This window comes from Pleurodeles waltl, chromosome 12 (genome assembly GCF_031143425.1).
Source record: "Pleurodeles waltl isolate 20211129_DDA chromosome 12, aPleWal1.hap1.20221129, whole genome shotgun sequence".
Taxonomy (NCBI): domain Eukaryota; kingdom Metazoa; phylum Chordata; class Amphibia; order Caudata; family Salamandridae; genus Pleurodeles; species Pleurodeles waltl.
Window position 1 is genome coordinate 106,233,218 of NC_090451.1, and position 7,233 is coordinate 106,240,450.

The 7,233-nt window shown below is 43.5% G+C and overlaps 1 non-coding gene across 1 annotated transcript; it reads right to left on the bottom strand.

Moving 5' to 3' along the window:
- Positions 1–5,520: 5,520 nt before the first annotated feature.
- TRNAI-AAU (transfer RNA isoleucine (anticodon AAU)) lies at positions 5,521–5,594 on the bottom strand. Its single transcript has one exon. It is a non-coding gene; the product is annotated as a tRNA-Ile (tRNA).
- Positions 5,595–7,233: the final 1,639 nt, after the last annotated feature.

Genomic DNA, 7,233 nt, shown 5'->3' on the forward strand with positions numbered 1-7,233 from the left:
CTGGGGCTCTTATCAAAATCAGCAGTTGGTTACCTAAAAGAAACACAATGCAATTTTACAATTTCCTTTCATAATTACCAATTACGATCAGCAATCAATGAAGTCTTCATCTCACAGGTATCGTTTCTCGGTCAGCATGGGACGGGACAAAGCGGCAGGGGTTAACGGGACAATTGCCTCACGGCGGCAAAGTAAAACTACTACTTCATGCAAAGGGATCAAAGTTAAAGTCTCTAGGGCAAGAATCATCAAAGTCTCTTTCTCTCGATTAGAGAAAGCATCAAAGTCTCTCAAAATGGCATCGCAGCAAAGTGGGCCATAATAGCTACGAAGTCTGCAAAATGGCGGGATGTCCAATAATGGCCCCTAATAGCGCAATGGCTACCTTCTTCTCGTGCACCTGGTTTTTATAGACAACAGTTCGAATCCAGTAGGGTCTCCATTGGAGGGTTCATAGGTTAGCTTCAAATTGTCCAATCAAAAACGACAGTTCTCAAGCTTTTACTTAAGCATACATTATCCTTGGAGATGGGTACGCAAATCGCAACATTGTCTACCAATTAGCTCACTTTCAGAGCCTCCATTGTCCGCACCTGCAAGTCGACCTTGAATTAAAGAGAAAATATGCCAGGCTGGCACGAAACTTTAAGATAAGCATGTGAACAGTTTCTGTGGAAAAGTACAGCTTCAAGCAGAAATACACGTTTAATAGCACATTGGAAAAATACGAGCATCTAAACCGTGAGACCAGGCCACTAGGCCAAAGCCTCCTCTAAAGTAATGCTAAGCTAACGTAGTTTGAACAAGCAAATCGTAGCACACGTTTGTGATTATGTCGGATTAGTGCAATTCTAATACACCACGTTATATAAAGCACGCTTATAAATGTTGGCAAACTACTCTAAGGGCACATTTTGTCCCCGTACAATCTTTATTAGTTCGGTTAATGTCACACATGATTATTTCACACTACGTTTATGCGTTAATAAATCAAAACCTTCATTTTCTGCTTCATCAGGTGCATGGGGCTAGCATTTAAGGATCCTCCTGTTCTTTCTTCCTGTTGGAAGGTGACATCACCTTACTTTGTAATGACTGTCACAAGGACGCAATGGACTAAGGCTAATGAAGATTACCAATAAGTAACCAACGCATCACCACTCTTTCTGAATGTGCGTGGCTCATTCCGCAGGACTTGTTCTTTGTATAATTCCTGGATTTTCAGAAGCCCTTTGATGGCAGCACCCCCACACTGAAAATTGTTTCAGCACCACTGTACAAGGGTCAGTTGTCATGCTCATCTGCGGCGTAAATTTGCATTGAAGTAGTCTAACTCCCCAGGCCTTGTCTTTTGCTCAATTTGCCTTTGTGAGTTTTCTCTCAATCACTGTCGATTTCCTTTGATCTTTCTTTCTTCTTTCACTTCACCTTCGCCTTCAGTGTATCTTTCGGCCCTCTTAAGAGACACACCCCCTTGTAGCCACTTCTATACTTCTGTCACCTAATTATTTTCCTATCCTTTCCCCTGTAACGTTGCTGATCCTAGCTATAGCATCACTATCCAGAATCTGTTCACCTGAGTTATGTTCCTCTTATCCCCACGCATCTAATAATCAGCTCTTGGTCTCCCTCCACCTCTCACGAGACATAGTCTGAGTCAGTGTCTCCATCTTGGAGAGACAATCCCTTGCACTTGTGTTGTTCTACTGGCGCTGCCGGCTTGAGCTTTGGTCAGCAGTGGCAAAAGAAGGACTAATGGAAAGTGAACGTATACTAGAGCAACAGAGTGTATGGATTTATAAGAGCTTGATTAAATGAGAAAAAAAGAGTTTAGTTGAGAGAAAAAATGCAACCTGGCCCTTACGGGGATCGAACCCACGACCTTGGCGTTATTAGCACCACGCTCTAACCAACTGAGCTAACCAGCCATGAGTACTAAAGATATCCTTTTTCCATGTAATGCAGATAGATAGAAGAGGTGGTCTCACTATCGCAATTCCTTCATACTTTTCTCCTTCCGCCCCCTGTCTGGATTACAATAACAAGAGCTGTGGAGTGCTGCACGCCAGCCTCAGTGCCTCTTCTTTCACTCAATCTCACTGTGTGCTGTGATATCTTTGTAACATCGCTTGTTGCCGGAAAAAAAGGAAAGGAGGGATAGTATTTTTATTCTTTTACAACAAAACCCAAAATGCATCGGCTTGCTTGGTTATTAAGTTTACAAGGCCAGCTGCTTTTGAGATATTATAATTATAGTGGTTATTCGGCGTTGGAGGTAAGAGAGTTTTTTTTAGGTCTGGCCGTTCCTTCTGCTTCAAATTACTTGAGCTCATGTCAACAAAGTAACAACAAAACATAGCCAACGGTTCGTTGCTCAAGCCTTTCCTACTGCGCCTTCCCATGTCTCTCCTGCCGACCACAGTGCAGGAAATCTGAGTTTGCATTTGCGCGAAGAGACGTACAACACAAGAAGGTGCGCTTTTGTGCGCCGGGCACCACCCGGCCTGTGCATTCCTCACTGTCGTGAGATCAGTTTACTCAGCAGAGCATGACGCTGCAATTGGTTAGTAGGGCAGGCCTGACCAGAATAGTATATTTGGGGTCATGTATTTGATTGCATTTTTAAAACAGTAACAGAACTTAACTGCAATGTTTAAATAGGTCTAGACATATTTAAACAGTGTCAATTTAATAGAAGAATTGTGGACAATTCAGAGGGGAGGCACCAATGTTTTTTTTCCCCATTGGGTGGATGCGGCATTAAAGAGTTTGAAGACCACTGGTCTAAGTGGACACTAATATACCTGGATGCTCCTGAATCCTAGCAACAGATGCCAGCAAACCTGGCTGGAGAGCTACTGTGTTGGACTGATCCAGTCAATTCAAGTGGTCTTTCCTAGAGAGTCGGAGGTCATGGAAATAGATGGAGTTGATGGTAATCTACAGGGCTTTGAAGTTTTCCCATCATCATCTGTCTCAAAAAAATGTGCTAGTAAAGACAGAGAATAAGGTAGCTGTCTTTTACATTAACCAACAGTGAAGCATGCATTCAAAATCCTTCAATGCAATAGCAGAACAATTGGGTTATTGGGCAGAGATGAACCTGTTGCACACGTCGGCAGTACACATCAAGGGCACCGACAATGTGATGGCAGACAGCTGGAGGTTTCCAAATTTGCTGGAGTTGACGTTATCCAGGTCGTTGTTTAGAGAGATATGCCGAGAGTTTGTGAAACCCTTTCTGGATCTCTTTTCAAACAAGGACAATGCTCATCTTTGTCGATTCTGATCCAGGCTTCCGGAACAAGGAGCCGAGGTAGTGGACGTATTGGTGATAAAGTGGCTGAGAAGTCTCCTTTATACATTCCCCCACTTTTTATTGATCCAGATGGTTCTCTTCAAGTCTCAGCCGGGGGGAGGGAACTTTATTCTTGTGGGCCCTTATTGGCCAGAGATGTCATGGTTTCCTCTTCTGAACCCCTGGCTCTTCTACCTCCTTGAGTACTGCTCAAGTGTGTCTCTGTCAGAACGTCGTCCCTGACCTTCTTGCTCCAACTCACTCTATCGCTTTGGAGGTTGAGAAGTCTGGACTGCTAGCAAAGGGTCTTTCCTCTTCCTTAGTGGAGTTAATTCAGCACTCCAGCAGGCCTTCTACTTCGAAGTCTTACTCAAAGAACTGGAAGTCTTTTGAGACGTGATGTTCTGCTCATGATCTTTTGGCACCTACCTGTAGTTTGTCTGCTATTTTGCATTTTCTTCTGAATGGGTTTCACTTGAATCTCTTTCCACTCTGAAAGCTCATTGCTTTGCGATAAAGGGTTTTAGGGACTTTTCTGTACCTTCGTCGATGTTACAATCTTTGGTGTCTAGACTGTTCTAATCTTTTGTCAATTGTAAGACCAGTTGAAAAATCCCTTTTCTCCAACTCAGAATCTTCCTACTCTTTTATAGCCTTTGCAATTTTATCTCTTTGAGGATCTGGATACTGTAGACATAAAGATTGTTTCCTTTAAAGTTATTTTCCTATTTCCTATCACCTTGCTGAGAACAATTGGGGAGCTGGGAGCCTTAAAATGCTGTCCTCTCTTCGTTTGATACTTTGGAAGATGGGGTAACTTTAAGGCCTAGCCTTACCTTTGCTGCAAAGGTTAAGTCTATTTTTGATAGATCTTAGGAAATAATTCTTCCTTCTTTCATTCCCTCTCCTTCCTCTCCGGAGGAACATTTGCTGAATACACTTGATGTTTAAAGAGCTCTTTTCATTCATGTCACCAGGCCTCTGCAGTTCAGGAAAACCGACTCCTTGTTTGTGACTTTTGGACAGCCTGGAAAAGACAAGAAGGTGACTTTTATGACTCTGAGTAGGTGGATTAAGTTGTCAATTTTTCTGGCTTTGCAAGGCTTTTTAGAATATCTTCCAGTTCAGGGATGGTCTACGAGAGGAATGGCCACCTCCTGGGTTGAATTCCAGTGAGTAACAATCTAGGAAATTCCTAGGGTGGCTACTTGGTCCTCAGAGCATACATTTGTCAAGCATTATGGCTTAATAATTTTTCTGTTTTGCATTTGAGTACCAATGTTTTGAACTCTGCATTACCCTTAGTCCATCTTGTCTTTGTCACAAACATTACATCCTGCCCACCTTCCCATCAGTCCTTTGGCAAGGGCTTGGCACCCAGGTTGGGTGCATGGGGCTAGGATTTAAGGATCCTCCTGTTCTTTCTTCCTGTTGGAAGGTGACATCACCTTACTTTGTAATGACTGTCACAAGGACGCAATGGACTAAGGCTAATGAAGATTACCAATAAGTAACCAACGCATCACCACTCTTTCTGAATGTGCGTGGCTCATTCCGCAGGACTAGTTCTTTGTATGATTCCTGGATTTTCAGAAGCCCTTTGATGGCAGCACCCCCACACTGAAAATTGTTTCAGCACCACTGTACAAGGGTCAGTTGTCATGCTCATCTGCAGCGTAAATTTGCATTGAAGTAGTCTAACTCCCCAGGCCTTGTCTTTTGCTCAATTTGCCTTTGTGAGTTTTCTCTCAATCACTGTCGACTTCCTTTGATCTTTCTTTCTTCTTTCACTTCACCTTCGCCTTCAGTGTATCTTTCGGCCCTCTTAAGAGACACACCCCCTTGTAGCCACTTCTATACTTCTGTCACCTAATTATTTTCCTATCCTTTCCCCTGTAACGTTGCTGATCCTAGCTATAGCATCACTATCCAGAATCTGTTCACCTGAGTTATGTTCCTCTTATCCCCACGCATCTAATAATCAGCTCTTGGTCTCCCTCCACCTCTCACGAGACATAGTCTGAGGCAGTGTCTCCATCTTGGAGAGACAATCCCTTGCACTTGTGTTGTTCTACTGGCGCTGCCGGCTTGAGCTTTGGTCAGCAGTGGCAAAAGAAGGACTAATGGAAAGTGAACGTATACTAGAGCAACAGAGTGTATGGATTCATAAGAGCTTGATTAAATGAGAAAAAAAGAGTTTAGTTGAGAGAAAAAATGCAACCTGGCCCATACGGGGATCAAACCCACGACCTTGGCGTTATTAGCACCATGCTCTAACCAACTGAGCTAACCGGCCATGAGTACTAAAGATATCCTTTTTCCATGTAATGCAGATAGATAGAAGAGGTGGTCTCACTATCGCAATTCCTTCATACTTTTCTCCTTCCGCCCCCTGTCTGAATTACAATAACAAGAGCTGTGGAGTGCTGCACGCCAGCCTCAGTGCCTCTTCTTTCACTCAATCTCACTGTGTGCTGTGATATCTTTGTAACATCGCTTGTTGCCGGAAAAAAAGGAAAGGAGGGATAGTATTTTTATTCTTTTACAACAAAACCCAAAATGCATCGGCTTGCTTGGTCATTAAGTTTACAAGGCCAGCTGCTTTTGAGATATTATAATTATAGTGGTTATTCGGCGTTGGAGGTAAGAGAGTTTTTTTTAGGTCTGGCCGTTCCTTCTGCTTCAAATTACTTGAGCTCATGTCAACAAAGTAACAACAAAACGTAGCCAACGGTTCGTTGCTCAAGCCTTCCCTACTGCGCCTTCCCATGTCTCTCCTGCCGACCACAGTGCAGGAAATCTGAGTTTGCATTTGCACGAAGAGACGTACAACACAAGAAGGCGCGCTTTTGTGCGCCGGGCACCACCCGGCCTGTGCATTCCTCACTGTCGTGAGATCAGTTTACTCAGCAGAGCATGACGCTGCAATTGGTTAGTAGGGCAGGCCTGACCAGAATAGTATATTTGGGGTCATGTATTTGATTGCATTTTTAAAACAGTAACAGAACTTAACTGCAATGTTTAAATAGGTCTAGACATATTTAAACAGTGTCAATTTAATAGAAGAATTGTTGACAATTCAGAGGGGAGGCACCAATGTTTTTTTTTCCCATTGGGTGGATGCGGCATTAAAGAGTTTGAAGACCACTGGTCTAAGTGGACACTAATATACCTGGATGCTCCTGAATCCTAGCAACAGATGCCAGCAAACCTGGCTGGAGAGCTACTGTGTTGGACTGATCCTGTCAATTCAAGTGGTCTTTCCTAGAGAGTCGGAGGTCATGGAAATAGATGGAGTTGATGGTAATCTACAGGGCTTTGAAGTTTTCCCATCATCATCTGTCTCAAAAAAATGTGCTAGTAAAGACAGAGAATAAGGTAGCTGTCTTTTACATTAACCAACAGTGAAGCATGCATTCAAAATCCTTCAATGCAATAGCAGAACAATTGGGTTATTGGGCAGAGATCAACCTGTTGCACACGTCGGCAGTACACATCAAGGGCACCGACAATGTGATGGCAGACAGCTGGAGGTTTCCAAATTTGCTGGAGTTGACGTTATCCAGGTCGTTGTTTTGAGAGATATGCCGAGAGTTTGTGAAACCCTTTCTGGATCTCTTTTCAAACAAGGACAATGCTCATCTTTGTCGATTCTGATCCAGGCTTCCGGAACAAGGAGCCTAGGTAGTGGACGTATTGGTGATAAAGTGGCTGAGAAGTCTCCTTTATACATTCCCCCACTTTTTATTGATCCAGATGGTTCTCTTCAAGTCTCAGCAGGGGGGAGGGAACTTTATTCTTGTGGGCCCTTATTGGCCAGAGATGTCATGGTTTCCTCTTCTGAACCCCTGGCTCTTCTACCTCCTTGAGTACTGCTCAAGTGTGTCTCTCTCAGAACGTCGTCCCTGACCTTCTTGCTCCAACTCACTCTATCG